Genomic DNA, 19,165 nt, shown 5'->3' with positions numbered 1-19,165 from the left:
TAAATATTACAACAGAGGGATTCCCTTTTCTCGAACCGCTCAAAACCTCGAGGGAAAATGAAAATTTGTTCGTTGGTTTCGCCGAGATAACGGGGATAAAATAACACTGAAAAAAATACTCCATCAAAAATGAATTTTGGTTCAAGTTATCGAAAGGTTTGAGAGATCGGCAATCCACTAGACTTTAATTCACGTCATCCACTAAACCAGTCAGTCACTGATGACTACAAACAGAAACGTACCTATGCTACTGCTATTAATAAACACTGCGATGTCATCGGCTTCACAAGCACTTATTACTCTCAAGCGTCAGGACACTCTTGATGCGGCTTGCCATTTTTACTAAATTGTGGTGGACCAGTACCACGAAAGTATTAAACAAAAACGTAAATTAATCACTTCATTCGATGTTATCGAAGTACTACCTATGCATAATACCCGTGTCAAAAGATTGGCCAATAACTTGCCTAACAAATTAATAAATATGTTTTTATTATGGTCGATCAAGTTTGACCTTAAGCTTTATTTCTTCCCACACATACCTCACAAACGTCTACAAACAGAACACTGCAGTACGAGGCATGTTAGTCACATGCATCGTTATGCTTGCAAGAACGATTTTATATAAATAATTCTAGCCTCACCCTCCTTTTTTTCCTTCAAATGGTTTTCTTCGTCCTTGCACTTAGACTCGACAGCCTCAAGTTCTAGTGAGAAATCCAAATCCATAAGTTAATAAACGAAATAGTGTCACCGCACTAGTACCAGCTTGTCCACCCAGCGAATTGCCGCGCATCTGTGAGATAAAGTGTAGAGTGCATGCGAAGTAAACAGAGCACTAATGGAATAAAATAATGAGGACCGTAAAAAGGCATGCGTTAAATAACGATATGATATTTGTCCTCAGGCCGCAGCCTATGTAGGCTTACATCGTTGCCATATGGACTTTAATAAATGCACAGTTCTTCACAGGAATAGTTAACTAGGCTACCCATTGGTGGTAGTGAGTTTCTTTTATTATCGAAACAATTGTGCTTTTTTCCCTGTAAATTTACGTATAAAGCTTCTTCTGTAATTTCTTTACATTATACGAATGTAACCGTCGGAGTTTGATTAATAGTTGTTTAAACTGTTTAACTTTGTTTAAAAAAAAAACATTAGCTCATGGGCCCAGGACGATGCTGTCTGGTTAAGTTGAGTCATGCTTCAGTTGAACAACAGCTGTGCATTTTGGATTTACGAGCAGGACTTTGGACTTTTGACGAGTCCTATTTTTAGTCTGTTGTGTAGATGAGACATGCAAGAGAAGTGGTTGATTGAGAAACTTGACGGGAGTAATTGGAACACTTGGAAATTTCAGATATGCAACATTTAATTGTGATTGAAAGTGCTTAGCTTTACTTAATCACCTCATGGGATGAGCTCAAGCAAGCATGGAATGCGTTGAAAAAACATTTCGAGCGAAAGACTTTCGCGAACAAACTGTTTTTGAAAAGCAGTTTTCTCACTCCGAGATGAAAGAAGGCACATCGGTGGATCAACATTTAAAGCTCATGAAAGATATTACCTACAAACTTGCGGCAATTAGGGCACCTCTTTGCGAAGATGATCAAGTTGTGACTTTGTTAGGAAGTTTGCCAAGAAGTTTCGCGGCCCTTGTCACCGCTATCGGAGCTAGAGCGGATGGTAATCGCCTGGATAATGTTCAGCAAGTACTCATGCACGAGGAAATAAAGCAATCTGAGCTATCCGCTCAGTTGAGTGGAGCTGATTCAGCACTGACGGGGACCTTTCGGAGAAATACGTTACGCGATCGGCCATGTTTTGGATGCGGTAATGTGGCTCATATTCGTCGTTACTGCCCAAGCGATTCGCCACGCTATCCGTCTATATGTTTTGGATGTAGTGATGTCGGTCATATTCTCCGTCATTGTCCCAGAAAACGTGAATGGCACAATGCAACGAAAGCTGAGAATGAAGAGAGCCGATAAGGAAATTGTGATATCGATGGTGAAGATGTTTGTGCTGCAGTGTTTATGGCGTCCGTTGGGAGCGTTAAGTTTCCGGATAAAAAATGTTATCCATAACTGATCGACTCGGGTGCATCAAGTTATAAGACGACAGAAAATCACCTTTTCTTGAACTGCCACGAGCTGGTTGAGTCTGAAAACGGTGGACTAGGAGACAGTCGTGTTGTGAAAGCATTGGGATCTGGATGCATACAAATGTATATGCTGTTTCCAGGAACTAAGACCAAGAGAGCTGCCTTGTATAATGTGCTATACGTGTTTAAACTCACTTGCAATCTGTTTTCTGTACAAGCTGCGGTTGTTAAGGGCAACGCTGTCGAATTTGGCCCTAATCGTTGTTATATCTGGGATGGAAATGGAAAACTTCATGGACTGGGGTCACTGGCTGATAAACATCATCTACTAGATTTTCAAGTTGTCTCTACTGAGTATGCCTCAATTGCGTCATCTCGTTGTAGCGACCTATGACATCAACATCTCGGACATGTGCACGAGTTACGCCTCAAAAAATCGATAATCGCACATGCCGGATTATCGCGAAACCGCCATCCCACGACGGCGCTAAACCAAAATGAAACTCCTTACGAGCGTTGTGATGAGAAGAAACCCGATGTGAGCCACTTACCAGTGTTTGGATGTAATGCCTGCGCCAACGTGCCAGACGGTGAACGGCGAAAGCTAGACAAGAAGTCAAAAAACATGCGTTTCGTGGGCTACGGCATAACATCAAAGGGATATCGTCTTTTTGATAATACGAACTGAAAGCTGTATATCCGGAGAAATGCTGAGTTTAATGAGAACGATTTCGGCCAGAAGCAAACCATGACCACAGAGCAGACCGAGAACGGGAAGCAGAATGCTGTCACCACCACAAAAATGAAGAAGAAGTAGTAGAAACGAAGAAATCAGAGAAGGAAGAGGAAGACACGCCACAACAACCCCGAAAATCTGGAAGAACACGAAAAGCACCTGTCAGATATGGCTACGACGAATATGCCGACACTGCGACCCACCGCGCGCATCATGTTGGCTATCATCTATGTGAGATATATGAACCCTCAACCAAACAAGAAGCAAAATCAAGTGATCATGCTGCAGAGTGGAAAGTCGCCACAGATTCAGGGCGTGATTCTATGATTGAAATCAAGACGCAGAAGTTGATTGAATTACCCCCGGTCGGAAAGCTATAGGATGCAAATGGGTGTTTAAACTTAAACATACTACGGACGATACTGTGGAACGTTTTAAAGCACGCCTACTGGCCAAGGGTTACGCCCGGAAATATGGCATTGACTATGACGAAACTTTTTCGCCTGTAGTTCGTTTCTTTTCAATACGTCTTTTGCTCGCTTTTGCAGTCCAGAATGATTTGCTGATTCATCAGATAGACGTGGAGTCAGCTTTCCTTAATGGCAAACTTGATGAAAGAAATTAACATGCAGCAACCGGTAGGATATGTGTATCCCGGGGAAGAACATTTTGTGCGCAAGCTAGAGAAGTCACTCTATGTAGATTAAAGCAGTCGTCCAGATGTTGGAATAAAGCTTTTCGGGAATGTGCTCAGAAGATTAGCTTCACTCCAGCCTTAGCAGATCTCGGCAGATCCCTGTGTATTCATCGGAAAGAAGCATATGTTAACAATCATCGCAGTTTACGTTGATGATTTGATAATACTAGGGAAAAACATTTCAGAGATGGAAAGACTTAGAGACATCTTAAAGTTGCAGTTTAAGATAAAGGATGTGGGGAAACTCGGCTACATTACTAAGTGGGAGTTTGCATCGTTCAGGATAAGTAAAACAAAAAAGTGTCCCTCGTCAAGGGAAGTACATCCAAAAAATCTTAGGAAGTTTGGGCAAATAGAAGCAAAACCGGTGTCAACACCTGCTGATTTGAAGGACGATGGTATTAGCAGACCTGTCGATGCGATCTCGTATCAGTCCATCGCTGGGAGCCTACTTCATGCTGCAATCGCAACTCGTCCGGACATTGCCCTAGCACTGGGAGTTGTATCGAAGTTCTGTGCAAATCCTACCCGAAATCATTTAACGGCAGCAAAACGGATTCTCAGATATCTGAAAGGAACTGTATCTCTTGGTTTGAGTTTCAAGAAGTGTGCTGATGGAAACCTGACGGGTTACTCAGATGTAGATTGGGCGGGTGATGTGGATGAACGTCATTCCACTTCAGGAAACCCGTTTTCATTGGCTAGAGGAGCAGTGAGCTGGCTGAGCAAGACACAGGCTTACGTTTCGCTGTCAACAGCAGAGGCGGACAGTTTGTTCATGAAATTTTCATTTATTCGGAAAACATCACTCCAAAACCAGTAATTTGAAAGGATGGAGAATTTTCAAAATGACTGCTGTCACCCTTGGACAAAACTCTTTTCAAGGACTCGTATTCAAGGCATTTAAGGAGGCTCAAAACAGTTTTCTGCTTCTTTAGAACAAGAACTAGGTAGAGCTAGAACTAGGTGCGATTTTTCAGGCTTGGAACTGTTTTGAATGGCCGTGCTATTTTTCAAAGGTAACTCTCCACTGCGCTTTTCATTGTGTTTCAGTCATAAATTAAGGTTGCACTGTCCTGTTGCATAGAAACAAACTTGACCCACTTTTTACCATCAATTGCATCTATCTTAAAAACTTAGCTGGTGACCCTATATTTTCTTTATAAAAATTTTTTGTTACGCACAGAGGAAGAAACAGACAAAATTATAAAATATTCTGCGGGGTGGATATTTCTTAAATTAAGAAAAATGGAAATTTCCAAGTTGTAGAAATTCCACTCCACATCACAGTTTATTTTACAATTTCGCACACGCATTCCGCTTCTGCTGTTGAATGTTTTTATGCATTAAAAAAGTAGGGTCACCTGATCAGTTTTTGAGATATTAGCTTCGTGGCTAAGGTAATTTAGCGCGCGTTCCACGCGCGAATTAAAATCTCGACTTTGCAAGATCGCTTCTGAAGCGTGAAGAAGCGTGAGGGCTGTCCGCTGATCAGTAAAGCCCGCAATTCCAAACGAATGAACGCGAATAGTCCGCGAATATAATATTTTCTTTTTCGCTGTTGTCGTTAGCAGCATAAGCGGTAAAAGAAGAGTACCATAAATACCCGGAGTTGAGACTAGCCAAGTATAAAGAACGAAGAATACCTGAAGAGTAGTATTTTTCCGGCTGTTTTTTAAATTGATAACCGGCGCGATCGATCGCAACATCAACGTCACAATTTTCGTTTAAGTTCCAGCACAGTGATCTAAAGGGAAGTTTTCCTTTGAAATTGCCTGCAGGATGGATTTTTTTCGAAGTTAACAATAACTGATAATGCAAACAGCTTACTAAACCTGGCGGAAACAAAGTTTTACGAAGTAGGCCTCGCGCCACCATGTTTGTTTTGATTTTTGTAAACTTTAAACCTCGCGCCCTATCTCGTGAGCCCTCGGGTGATCGCGTGATGCCTCGCACTGAAGTGCAAGCTACAGCCATCTGTTTTTTAGCCACCTTAAGAATCGTTAACGAAGTGCTTACGTTGATCGTCAGAACGTCAGATCAATTGACCGAAATTCATTTTTTTTTTTTTTTCAAACTAAAGCTACTCATTTTTAGACAATGATGACAACTGAGAATGAAGTCAATAACCGTAAAACAAAAGCACCGGATGAATTTATTTTTCGTAGTGTTTTGCTTGTTTCTTTTACTGCCGAACTCGATGAGTAAACTGACAAACAATCGATGTAAGCTTACATGTAAGCTTATTATTAAAACTACGGCTGCATACATGAATCCAAACGAACAATTCAGTCTGTGTTTTTATGTCTTAGTCCGCTATTTAGTAGTCCTTGACATTCACTTATGAAGATTATACTAAAACAATTATTCGCCTCAGGCTCATTGATCGAACAATGGTGAATATTCACCTCAACTGCTTCTTGGTGAATATTCACCAATGTTCACTGAGCCTGAGATGAGTAAATGTGAAATACTACGAGCAGCTCCTTTCTTTTCTCTGCAGCACGGAAAATTAACCATGGTTTCATTCAGCTGCTCCATTTAGGAATTGGCTCAACGAGTTCTTTGATCTCCTTAGTTTAAGCTTGGGTTAAGAACATTTATCGAATGTCCTATGCTTAACACCCGTGTCAATAGATTGGCCAATAACTTCCGTATGGAACTAACGAATATGTTTTTATTATTATTATGCTCCATTAATTTAATTTGACCTTAAGCCTTATTTCTTCCCACACATACCTCACAAATGTCTACAAACAGAACACAGCAGCACAAGGCATGTTGGCCACAAGCATAGTTATGCTTGCAAGAACGATTTTATACAAATAATTAAAGCCTCACCTTCCTGTTTTTTCTTCAAACGGTTTTCTACGTCCTTGCACTTAGACTCAACAGCCTTAAGTTCTAGTGAGAAATTCAAAACCATAAGTTAATAGAAGAATTAATGTCACTGCACTAGTATTAACTTGTCCACCCAGCGAATTACCGCGAATCAGTAGGATAATAAAGTGTAGAATGCGAAATGAAAAGAGCACTATTGTAACTAAATGAAGAAAGTAAAAATACATGCATAAAATAGCTATATGATATTTGTCCTCAGGACACAGCCTAGGTAGGCTTAGGTCGTTTTCCATTTAAGAACTTCAATATTCTTTCATTAGTTATGAATTTAGGCCTGATTTCGCAATTAAGCTCCGGCTTCGGTTGGCATGAATTTATTAAATTCCTATACCACGGGCATCTCCTCTCTATTTCGTAGTCTCGCAATTTTAGAAAAATAAACACTATCGCGCGGCAATTTTTCTTTCAAGCTTTCTTCCGCTCCATACTTGACAGAAAAAACTTGTTGAAAATGCTTCTTTTAAGACGTTATGGCCTAAACTTGGCAGTTTCAGTTTTTTTAAAAGCCGTGCAATGAAAAATGACTAAACCATGCGGTCTTGGAACGTAGCACTTCATATGTGAGTATGATTTCAAACTATAAAATTAGCGTATGTCATAGACTTCTAAGGCATTGTTATAATACACTTACGTACCTTCTCTTTTGAAAAATGCGAGCCAAAAATGATTGTTCACGAACTTTTGACATGCACCCGGTCCTCAAAGTAATTGCAAGATTACTTTCCACACTCAATAGAAAACCGATCTCAAATACCTAATTCTAACCAATGCGCACAAACTACTCCCTATTCCAGACCAAAAGCTTTAAAAATTTGAACGAAAGGCTCATGCTATTTAATGCTGCACATACCTTTAAGGCTTACATAAGTGAGTACTCCACTCACCCAGGGAAAGAAGACAAACTAAAAACAAACATCTTACATACTGTTGAAGTGAAAATACACCCCAGAAATTTTTCAAACAATGAGGTTCCGGATTTAAACGAAAACACTAGCGGATCGACAAATTTGGCGGAAAAAAAAGCACGGATCGGCTGATTTACAGACCCTTATTCACCACCCTCTGTTTACACAGCACAGGGAAAACTGAGTGTTTGCATCTTGCTCTCGATGCAACTCGGTTCTCTGGCATTTTAGTTTTTTCGGATTTGGTGGTGAACTCGAACTGATCGAACTAAACTTGTTTACTTTGCAATCTCAAATTATGAGTTCCTTCATTTACGTTCCAGCTGTTTTATAACGGACAAAAACTTCTCAAACTCAATAATAATATAGCCGTAACTCAGAAACGATTTCGACGACCCAATTTTTTGTCATTAAATTTTGATAATCAAGAGTTGACTTCTGCTAAGTTTGAGAAGCACAGTGAGAGCGACGGATTCAGAGCCATGCACTTTAAATTTTTGAAAATTTACAGTCAAAGCAAGTGAAGCGTATCCCTCAAGATTACATTAACGAATTGATTATTTGAATATTGAACCACCCACTCTTCAATTCAAGAATGCAATAATAAACTGATTACTGGAAAATTGAACTCACTAATACAATACGGCTAATGTCTTTAATGTTAAAAAATTTCAATTTAATATTGATTTTTGAAATGACTAGCGAGTTCAATATTCAATCAATTCATTATTGCATTCTTAAAGGGGTCACTCCACGTACCCTACTCTCAAGGCGAGGTTCTCCCTGTTGTCAGTCACTTAGTGTAACAAAGAAATCACGATAGTATGCAGAATTTTAAAGTTAGAATCACGAGCTTTGAGAAGAATTTAAGCATCTCTTGTTTCCACGCGTGAGTGCATTTACCTGGGTAGAACCGTAACCTGTACTTTGTACCTAAGTACCTCATATAAGCAAGCTACATTGTAAACGTTTTTTTTTTCTTCTTCTTCTTTATTACATCGATAATTACATCCTCAACATTAACAAGCGCACAATAAACTACTGTTGGACCTAGTTATGTCTCTTCCTTAACGTCCGTAGAGAGGACCATTGGAGTAGATCCTCCTGTTTTTAAGAAATCATGACGAGTTTCTGTTCCCGCAGGCAAAGCAGTGCTCTCCTGAGTAAGATTCCCAAAGTTTTCAGTTCAAGTGTCCATTAACCGAAATCATACAGTTCCGAGCGAAAAGTCCTTCGTCACAGAGTATGAACGAGAGAACGTGTTTTATCAAATTCTCAAACAACGAGAAGAGAGTTTAAGAGTGAATGCCTGTAAAAATCGACCAAAATCGCCTATCAATGGCACAAGTCGAAATATTGATTTCGCTTGTATTTTGCCCATATATATGTCCTAGTGAGAATAGAAACGGACCATAGTTAGTTTCTGTTAATACAGCTTTCTTTGGTAGAAATATGCCAAAAACGATTTCGCCCCATTTAGGCTCAAAACCTACTTCCGGTTTTGCTAAATTTTCTGAATATTTGATTGCTTCGCGATCCGTACAACAGCTACTTGAGAATCTTTCAATGGATTTTATATTCAGTTCAGGTCTTCGTAGTATGACTGGGTGAAAAATAAAATAAATCGACGTTAGTTTTGAGCCCGAAACGAGATCAAACAGACACGCAAAATCTTACAATGTGTTGAGAGCGAATTATTGGATTGAACCATCGCCTTATTTTGCTATGGGCTATAACGTAAAACGCCTTAAAAATACTTTCTATGGGTCAACTATACATCCACCTGTTTGAAAATCAAAAAATATCTCTGGGCAAATGGTTTTAAGAAGCCCGGCTTGGCCTGTGTTTTTCATCAATTTTGCCCAAAATCTGCTGTTGGAATGTAACTATTGCGTGACGCGGGTATAGTCATTCGTTTCCAACAACCTGCTCAAAGAAATCTTCAGAAACATCGTATGTGGAAAAATAATGATTTTTTTTTTCTTTTTGTGTAAGTGCGTATAAACATACATTTTTTTCATTTGCCTTGCAACACCCACAACATCCCTGACAAAAAACGTGACTGCAGGCTGTTAGGGGTAGATTGCACATGTTTCACATAGCTTGTTCATTTCCAGAAGTCACTTGATACTTTCGCTGATTACCAATGGCCCTTTTAGAGGTAAATTTAACCAATTCTCTATCGTTTATAGCAATTAGATCATTGACAAATTAACTCAAGTGGAAATACGATAAATTATTAAAACTGCTAACTGCGTGACGCCATCTCAGTTCCTTCACAACTTCTACGCTTTGTAGAAAATTTGTACATTCACAATATGTTCAACCTCAACTGGAAAGAACAACAGCAACAGGCCGGACTTCTAGAATTTAGCCGAGAAAGAGACTGCGTTTGAGTTTCAATTATATTGGGACACGTTTGTTAAAATAATCTACTTTTTCTACTTTAGTCGTTTGCTCAATGTAGTGACACTTTGAGACATAGTATTATCCCATTTTTTACCTGTCTTTTAAATTTGCAGGTCGTAATATTGGTAGACAAATATACATTACAGTGGTTGATCTAAATTAAAGTACCAGCCTCTGGGTGCAGCTCCGCCGGTCCCTTTTTCAGAAAAAAATCACAACATTTTTGCCTCCTAAGGTGATTCATAAGGAGTAAAAGTTGTCGAACTATTTTTTTTTTTTTTGAAACGTTTTTGAATGTTCCAAAAATGCAATAAAAGGATAGGTCACCGTGCTTAGCCTACGTGCAGCCGTATCCACCCCCAAGTATAAAGGGGGATGGGTACAGCTACACGTAGGCTACATCATGATCATGCTCGGATAAGAGATTTGATGGGCCGACTCCAGTTGTGCCTGCACTAGTTCTGCTCACTTGCCTTATTTTATCGGTTCGCGTTACATTTTGGAAGCAACGTTTATCAAACATACCTAGAACAATGCTGGTGCGTTTAATCCACATACTTGGAACAATCAGAAGCTCGTCAAAATGTTTGCATACAGGTAAAAAGTATTAACACTAGTGAGACGCTCTCTGATCCTGCGTGAACCCGTTCTTTTCATGATGAATTGGAAGAAAGGTTTGTTTGTGACCCGTTTAGCTTTTGGGCATTTTCCCTCTGACGTTTGTGTGCCTTGATATCTCTCGAGGAACCCTACATCTTTCGGTTCGCCCTATCTAGCCAAGACCAAGGGATGAACGATGTGAATGGAAAAATAGGCATTGTATGGACATTTTGTGGAGTGTTAAACATCGCAACACGCGCATGAATCAGTTTCATTTGACTTTTCGCATCTTGAACTTGTGTGTTATATTTTAAGCACTTGCTCTCTCTGTTGACTGCCTTCGGTCTTTGCGATCAGAGGAGCACTGTCTGCCAACTAGTGACTTTTTCTTAGGGATTATCTTGATCAGGATTAGTGATCCAATATCACTCAGATCATGATGCATCAAAGACTCCGTTGAATCCACTCTGGTCACGGATTCATCGGCTCCTCGTTTGATGCACCGTGATCTGAGTGATTTAGATCACTGATCGTGATCAATACAATCCCGAAGAAACGCAGCCTTAAACGAAGAGCAAACATCCATCTTGTTTTGTTCTCGGAAATCGGTCACGGAAAAGCGACTGTTTCAATGAAAAACTGCTTTCAAGATATATAATTTAATTAATCAATTAACCAAAATTAACTGGTCGTCAAAAAGAGGATGTTACTAAAACGGGGAATGGGGAATGGGGAATGGGGAATGGGGAATGGGAAATGGGAAATGGGAAATTGATAATGGGGATTGGGAAATTGAATTTTTTTTTCATTAACTTTTTATAAAGTAGAAAAAAAAATTTCAATGGCTATTATCGATATCCACGCTTTATTTTTTGCAACGTTCTTCGCCAGAATAAAGGATATGATAATGGGAGAAGTCATCCTGCCTTGTTTCTTTATTTCACTACCTGTTATTGTTATTGCCCGCCTGGTCGGTCCGTTTAGTGAAAAACTGTGACCGAGGTCTTGAAAATGCTGCCCTCGCTCTGCGGCCTCGGGCAGCATTTTCAAGCCTGAGGTAACAGTTTTTCACTATACGGAAGTGGGTTTGTTTACGCAACTTTGTCATTTAATCGGCTTACGCGCCGCGTAAAGAACAGATTTATTTCGAACTACTTTATGTTAGTTGCATTTAGTTCTCCAAATTGTTTCTTCCGGTGTGAAATTTCGTGCAAAGTTTGAAGTACCTTTTACTACGTACAAAAAAAAATTCTGTCAGTCGTTGCGAATCACTCGAAATCAGGCTTTCTCGACCGCAACTTGAGTAGCACATAGCGAGGAAATCCGTTAAGTGTATTCCGCAGAAATTGTCTCAAATATAGAACAAGGATCAGGATTAAAATTGTATAGAGAGAGACACACAAGATTACGCGCCTATATTCACCTTTAAATGGGAAGGAAGTCACTGTAAGTAAATTCAACTGAGTTTTTTTGAAGATGGATTTAAGACTGATAAAAAACACCTGTTAATTTCTTTGCTTAAACATAATATTAGAGAGCCTTTCAGTTGTTTGAAAAGGAAAATTCGTGGACACATTAAACTTATCAGACAGTACAGCATAACGTGGAAAAGCAAACCGACCTGCACGGTAATTGTTCAATTTAAATCGAATACTTACAGGGATACTTACACTCTGAATGTCTTTTATCTTTAATTAAAACTTAAGATTTGTTTAGTTTTAGGTAGCTACATTTTGAATTGACCTCTTCATTCTTTATAGAAGAAGAAAAGACACCAAATGTCGAAAAGCTGAGTACAAATTAAGCGTAAGGAATCCGTCGAAATCGCAAATACTAATTTAATTACGGTATTGCAGCATTTAATCAGATCACGTAACTGTCACGAATGTCATTACATTTGTCGTGACATCGCGTCACGCACTATGTTCGCAATGTATCATGGATAAGTATGGAATGAGCACGCCTTCAAGATGGCGTGTTAATGTTGTTGTTATAAAATGTTGTTATTGGAAAATGGGCCTTTATTCTGTCTTGAATGATTGAACGACCCGCGAACTACGAGAGAGCAACAACAGATTGTCAAATTTTGAATATTTTACAAGTAAGGTTTCAAACTAACAATATATTAAAACTTGTTATGACGCTTAACGTTCTAGAACTTATCCTTGTAGCCTTGTAATGAAAATGATCAAATTTAGAACGACAGCTTTTAAAACAACAGAACAGTAAAACCAAACTCCAAGTAAATTTTTAATTGTTTTTAACTAACGTTACCGAGATTTCTAAAGCGATGCCTTTGAAAATATTAAAATTAAGAGTGTTCCATTATATTTATCTTGCTTCACCCTAATGTTCTCAGACAGGTTCTCGATAGCTTTCTGCGGTCACGCCATTGTTTACATTCCAACGCAAATTTAGGGCAAAAATTTATGAGAAACACAGGCCAAGACGGCCTACTTAAAACCATTTGCCCAGAGATATTTTTTGATTTTCAAACAGGTGGGTGTATAGTTAACCCGTAGAAAGTGTTTTTATGGCATTTAAAAATATAGCCCATAGAAAAATATGGCGATATTTTAGTGCTATAATAAGCTTGCAACTCATTGTCAAATTTTGCGTGTCTGTTCGAGTTGTTTCGGGCTCAAAACTAACTTCGATTTATTTTATTTTTCGTTCAGTCGTACCATGAAGACCCGAGTTGAATATAAAAATCATTGAAAGATTCTCAAGTAGCTGTTGTGTGGTGTGCGATGCGATCAAATATTCAGAAAGTTCAGCATAACCGGAAGTCGATTTTGGGCTCAATCGGGGCGAAATCGTTTTTCGCAAATTTCTTCCCAAACAACCTGTATTATTATACATTGGTGTCACTAGCTCGATTTTGATTGGCTATAAGCACGCAGCTAATTCTTGCTTGCTCTGTTTTTCTTACGTCATACCTACAGACAATAGATTTTACATGTGTAGAAGTGACGTGATACCTACAGACAATGGTTTTATGCATGCAGAAGTGACGTCACCTAGCACACCAACCAGCAGTTTGATCAGTTTTATCATGGCAGCGTTGAAATCAAGGTTTGCCACACAATCAAAAGAAGATTTAAACCTCCTTCTTGATGATAAAGATGCAAAAGCGTCACAAAGTCAGCACTGAAAGTTTTTCATCAGTATTTGAAGGAAAAGAAAGCAGATGAACCTCAAACGAAAGATACGCTTGCGAACCTGCCAAAGCTGTTCTATGCAGAAGCTCGGAAAGCGGATGGCACTTCTTATTCAAAGAGCACATTGAACAGCCTCAGATTCGGATTAAATCGGCATTTCAAAGCTACTCGTGGTTTTGACATCATCAATGATTCAGAGTTTAGCGACGCAAACAAAGTATTTGGCGCGAAGTGTGTGGACCTGAGGCGACAAGGGCTGACAAAAGTTGAACACGAGCCAGCGATATGCGAAGAAGACCATAAAAATTTGTACGAAAGCACTGCCTTTGGTCTGAATGATCCAGAAAAGCTTCAAAACAAAGTTTTTTTTTAAGTATTGCTGTACTTTTGTCGCCGAGAAAGGCAAAATCTACTTCAACTCAAGAAGACTGATTTTTCATTCAACATGGACAACACTGGAGCACGCTACGTGTGCAAAGCAACGGATGAATTCACGAAAAACCGCCGGGAAGATGACGAAGGTTTCGATGGAGGTTTGATGTATGAAAAGCCCGGTCGAAATTGTCCTGTGGTTTCCTTCGAGCTGTATCTAAGTCACCTAAATCCCTTAAACGAGTGTGAGGGGAGAATTTGCCGATATTCATAACCATAAAAAAGGCAATAGTTAGCAGTTAAGAGAAAGTCCAATAACCATGGTAATCACCTGTCTATCTGTATTATCGTGTAACACCTTGTAGTGAAGTTGTAAGTAGTTAATATTTACGAGCAGAATAACTGACTACCTATGATGGAATAGCCTAGAACAACAATGAGCTCATTGGCAGCCAATAGGAGTTTAGGATTACTAAACGAAATATTAGATCACTTGTTTAGAGTCTAGCATAAATACAGGTGTTTTGTAAATTGTTCTGGGGTTACGACCCCGGTGGTGGGACACCGGATACCACTATCCCGTATTGGTTACGGTTACGTTCTGAGTACGTTAGTGGATGAAACTCTGCTGTTGGACCCAAGTACTGCGTATTCTCTGTTTCCCGTTGGATTGTTTTACTGTGACAGATCCCGAGTCCTCTAGGAGTCTGACAAACTCCGTCGCTGCAAGCGTTTTTCCCTCTGGATGGTTGTAACAAGGATAACAACTTAAGCGGCCTAAAAACCTGTTATCACACGAGTTTTTATTTCAGTGCCCCAAGAGAAACGTCTCCACTCCTGAGGACGTTTGGTACGACAACATGGTGGTCGGAGAGCGTACACTTGGCGAGAAAATGGAAAAACATATCGCGAGAAGCAAAACTTTCCAAGTGTTACTCAAGCCATTCAATCAGGGCGACAGCTGTCACAATCCTTGACAAGTGAGGTTTTGAAGCAAGGCATATTATGGCCGTAAGCGGACATAAAAATGAAGCCAGCATCCGGAGCTATAGCAAAACTGACATTTGCACGAAGAAGAAGATGTCGGAAACCCTTACTACAAGATGAGAGGTTAGTGAAGAGTTATCGGTGATGAATTCACACCAGTCATCCCCCGTTCTTAGCCTCTCACAAGAAGAAGTAATTATAAACAGCTCTCGTTCGGAGATTACGAAGAATTTCAATTTCTTTAACTGTAATGTTAACATACAGTAAACTTGACCTTTTCAAAGAATTTGTAAAATATTTTCAATGTTTTCAATCTCTTTCCTGCGAGAGCTTTTCAAGAACTTTCTCAGTTACGATATTGACTTTCCATAACAGTTCATTTGTTTTAGGTTTTGGAAAAACTTTATACTGGATGCTTTAGAGCGCACGAAAGGTTGTCAGCTTATAAAAGCTTATAAACAATAAAGTTGTTTGCTTACAAGTTGACTGCTGTACATTGATCACTTTTTTGTGCTTGCTCTTGTCTTTACAAGTGCAGCTCAGGAATATGCATAATAAAACAATTATTGGATTCAGTTTTCGCATGATAGCGATAATTATCAAGGCCTCAGTTTGTGTTATCGCCTCAGCCTTCGGCTTCAGCAGATAACAAACTTTGGCCTTGATAATTATCGCTATCATGCTCAACCTTATCCAATAATTGTTAATTAGCAGAAACTAACTATGGTCCGTTTGTTTTCTAGCTAGGGCCAATCTATGGGCAAAAACTGAGCGAAATCGATTTTTCGACTTGTGCCGGTGCTTGGTCTCTATTTATAGGCAGTGGCTCTTAAATACAACGACCAGGGAGGTATGTTTGCAAAATAAATATCCAACTAACGGAGGAAGAAATTACCTCACTCCAGGCATCAAATTCGCAAAGTTACGAAGAGACAGCATTCGTTAAAAGTCAAATTGTTTTTTGGTATCTTTTAAAGTTGATTTGTTTTAAATGCACCTATCTTTTTTAAGTTCTGTAATTCTGCGTTATCTTGCCAAAGTCATCAATTAAATTGACATGAACACTTTTGCCTGACCTTAGGCACGCTTTTGGGAGGCGCGGCCCCTAATGGTTAGTGCGCTCGTCTCCGGATCGAGCGGTCTGGGCTCGAGCCCTTGTCGGGGAACATTGTGTTGCGTTCTTGAGCAAGGCACTCTACTCTTACGGGGGCTCTCTCCAACCACATTCATTGGAATTTTGCATATCGGTGTAGAGGAAATCTACAAACTTGTATTTTTGCACGTGAAGTATTAGCAAGGATGCATTAAATATTACTCATTAGACCGTTTTTCTGTAGCTTTTCTTTTACTGTTACATGACTAAAATTCAGTCTGGCAAAAAGAATCTTGGTTCCACAATTCTGAAGAAAAAGAAAACGTAAGAAATGACGTTTGCCATGTTTTCATATTTGCTTAAGTATTCAGCACGTGCAGCAGCTCTCTACCCATACTAACTTTCGGGGTTGTCGCGTGCACTTTTACGCTTTATTCAGACAAACTTTCTCAAAACAGCTGTAGCGATCTGTACAGGCCCGCAAATGATCCCTGTACCGTAAATGATCCCCAAATTGTACCGCAAATGATCCCAGGACCGGAAATGATCCCCAGATTGTACCGTAAATGATCCCGGACCAGAAATGGTCACTTCGCCATAAAATTTAGAAATGTCAGGACACAGGAATTTGGACACTGGATTTAAAATTTATGCAATCGCTTTTTTTATTACTGTAAAACTCAGAAAACCGTGAACATTTGGATTTGATTCAAAAAGGTTAATTTGGTACTGAACCAATCACAATAAAGTTCAGGACATGCAAGAAAACCTCAAAACCACAACCAATAGGCCACGTTCGATATATCACTATTCTAACATCGATCCGAGGCTTTCGAGTCAAAATTGCAAATTTTTTAAGTTTCTTTGTCTTTCAATTCCCAAGAGAGACTTGGATACAAAGAAAACACAACCAAACATAGAAGTTTGTCCTGAAAGCCTTGGAGCCATGTTAAAGTATTGATATAGCGAACGTGGCCTATTACCGCTGGTGTTTGCGGTTTAGTTTTCTCACGCTTAATTGGTTTTTTCCTTGCTACATAATAACAATCCTTAAATATTTCTGGTATTCACAGTTTTCTGAGTTTCACAGTAATAATACAATATTTTGATACAACAGTTACTATATGAAACGCAAGAAAATGTGCAGTATGAACGATTTGAATGCAATTTCACAACTTTAAAAATGATATCCAACGTCACGAAATCCTGCGTTTGAAATTTGTAGTTTAGCTAGATCCTTCCCTGACTGACTTTATTGGGTCCGGGCCTGAGATGTATGATAACACATGTTCACTATATCCTCAAAATTGAAGACAACTGAGAATTCTCAAGTGAATTGATTACCTTTTTACTACGGTCACTAGAACAAAGGAATCTTAAGCACTTTCGTGGGAGCCCGTGGCTATCTAGGAAGCAAGTATAAGAAGTGCTCAAGGAAAAGTTCTAAGCGGTTAATTAGATGGCAGAGGCTTCTTCAAAGATTCATGTTTCTTTTTGCAGTGTGTTTCCCAAACGAAAAATTTATGCAGTCGACACATGTCAATTTAGTATTTTGCGCAGTATGTTAAACGTTTTTCATTGCTGCTTTTATGCCTGAGGTATTTGTCTTTTCTTCACCTAGGATAATTAAGAAAATATGTATCCATCCATAGACTTTTCAAGGAGTCCACGCCATTCCGGAGTTTTTGCGGTGGAATCAGTTCCGGTCCTGGGATCATTTGCGGTACAACTTGGGGATCATTTGCGGGTCGGAATCATTTGCGGGCCTCTACAGATCAAAGGCACAGTTCTCTGCAGCATAGAACATTAACCATGGTTTCATTCAGGTGCTGCATTTAGGAGTTGGCTCAAAGAGTTCTTTGATGTCGTTATTTTAGTTTTGATTAAGGAGATTTATCAAACGGTCAGTGTAAAACGCAAACTGCAGACCGGGGATAAATTGCAGACTGAGGGTAAAATGCAGACTGCGGACTGCAAACCAGGGGTAAAATGCAGACTGAGGGTAAAATAAAATATTAATATTAAAAAACACGAGGATCAAATCCGGACCAAATAAAGACGAGTATTGGTACGCGTACCCGTACTTTTTCTTCCAAAATCCCGAAAACTCAAACCATAAGGCGTTTCCTAGCCTTAGTCAAACATTATATTATCAACCTCGAGTTCTTGAACTCCCCATTTTGTTGAACGAAGTTTCCCACAAGGGCCCGAACTAATCGTAATTCTATGCATCTTACCTTTGTTTACGTGTCGGCCATTTTGAATTTTGTTTACGCGATTAGGTCTGGGACCGACAAACTCTTGCCGCGCATTTCCTTCATCCTATTTTCATCGACAACGTTCAAACCACCGCGTGTCTTAGTTGCTTCAAATGGTCTTGGAATTTTTCGGGACACAAGGCAAGCAAAACACGACAGCACAACAACAGGGCAAGCTAAACTTGTAGGTATCGAGCCTAGTTCGTGAAAGACATTCAATCTTTGTACTCGACTTTAATATGGCGCGTACGAACACTCCCAGGTCTTCGTTTGATCCTGATTTGATCCTCGTGTTTTTTATTATTAATATTTTATTTTACCCTCACTCTGCATTTTACCCCTGGTCTTCAGTCTGCAGTCTGCATTTTACCCTCAGTCTGCATTTTACCCCCGGTCTGCAGTCTCCAGTCTGCAGTCTGCGTTTCACACAGACCGATTTATCAAACACTCGACACGATGTTACATCTCGTATGCAAGCATCTATAGAATTGCGTCACACATACTTCGCTGTGGGTCGCATTGATTTGCAACATCCTTCTCGGTGTTTAGAAATGCCATAAAACACTGCCGCCAGACCCGTGTTTTAAATATTTCTACAAAGGGATTTCCTTTTCTCGAACCTCTAGAAACCTCAAGGAAAATGAAAACTTGGTCGTTGGTTTGGCCGACATATCGGCGATAAAATTACACTGAAAAAAATACTCTATCAAAAATGAATTTTGGTTCAAGTTATCGGAAGGTTCGAGAGATCGGCAATCCACTAGACTTTAATTCACGTCATCCAATAAACCAGTCAGTCACTGATGACTATTAACAGAAACATATATCTGTCTGGATTCGCAAAAACATAGCCACAGAATTTGACTTGTCACTGATAATCTTGATACAATTCTGTCCTAGAGCTAGCTTTTCACAAGGCTTATCGTAGTTCAAATAACAGCA

The 19,165-nt window shown here is 39.5% G+C and overlaps 1 long non-coding RNA gene and 2 pseudogenes across 2 annotated transcripts in view; 2 read left to right on the top strand and 1 right to left on the bottom strand.

The window, feature by feature from the left end:
• The window catches only part of LOC145487085 (uncharacterized), a 179,651-nt pseudogene that overhangs the window by 70,112 nt on the left and 90,374 nt on the right, over nt 1-19,165 (bottom strand). Inside the window, exons 9-10 of the transcript XR_014049351.1 lie at nt 6,379-6,441; nt 645-707 (exon numbers count right to left, since the gene is read on the bottom strand). The product of XR_014049351.1 is annotated as an uncharacterized LOC145487085 (transcript). The remainder of the gene's footprint in view (nt 1-644; nt 708-6,378; nt 6,442-19,165) is intronic.
• Nucleotides 1-19,165, top strand: part of LOC145487135 (uncharacterized) — a 35,466-nt gene that overhangs the window by 11,148 nt on the left and 5,153 nt on the right. The gene's annotated exons all lie outside the window — the stretch shown is intronic.
• LOC145487112 (uncharacterized) lies at nt 8,106-15,519 on the top strand (annotated as a pseudogene).

The sequence above is a fragment of the Orbicella franksi genome, chromosome 5 (genome assembly GCF_964199315.1).
Source record: "Orbicella franksi chromosome 5, jaOrbFran1.1, whole genome shotgun sequence".
Classification (NCBI taxonomy): Eukaryota; Metazoa; Cnidaria; class Anthozoa; order Scleractinia; family Merulinidae; genus Orbicella; species Orbicella franksi.
Note: the sequence above shows the minus strand (reverse complement) of the source record. Positions and strands in the feature narration are given on the sequence as shown.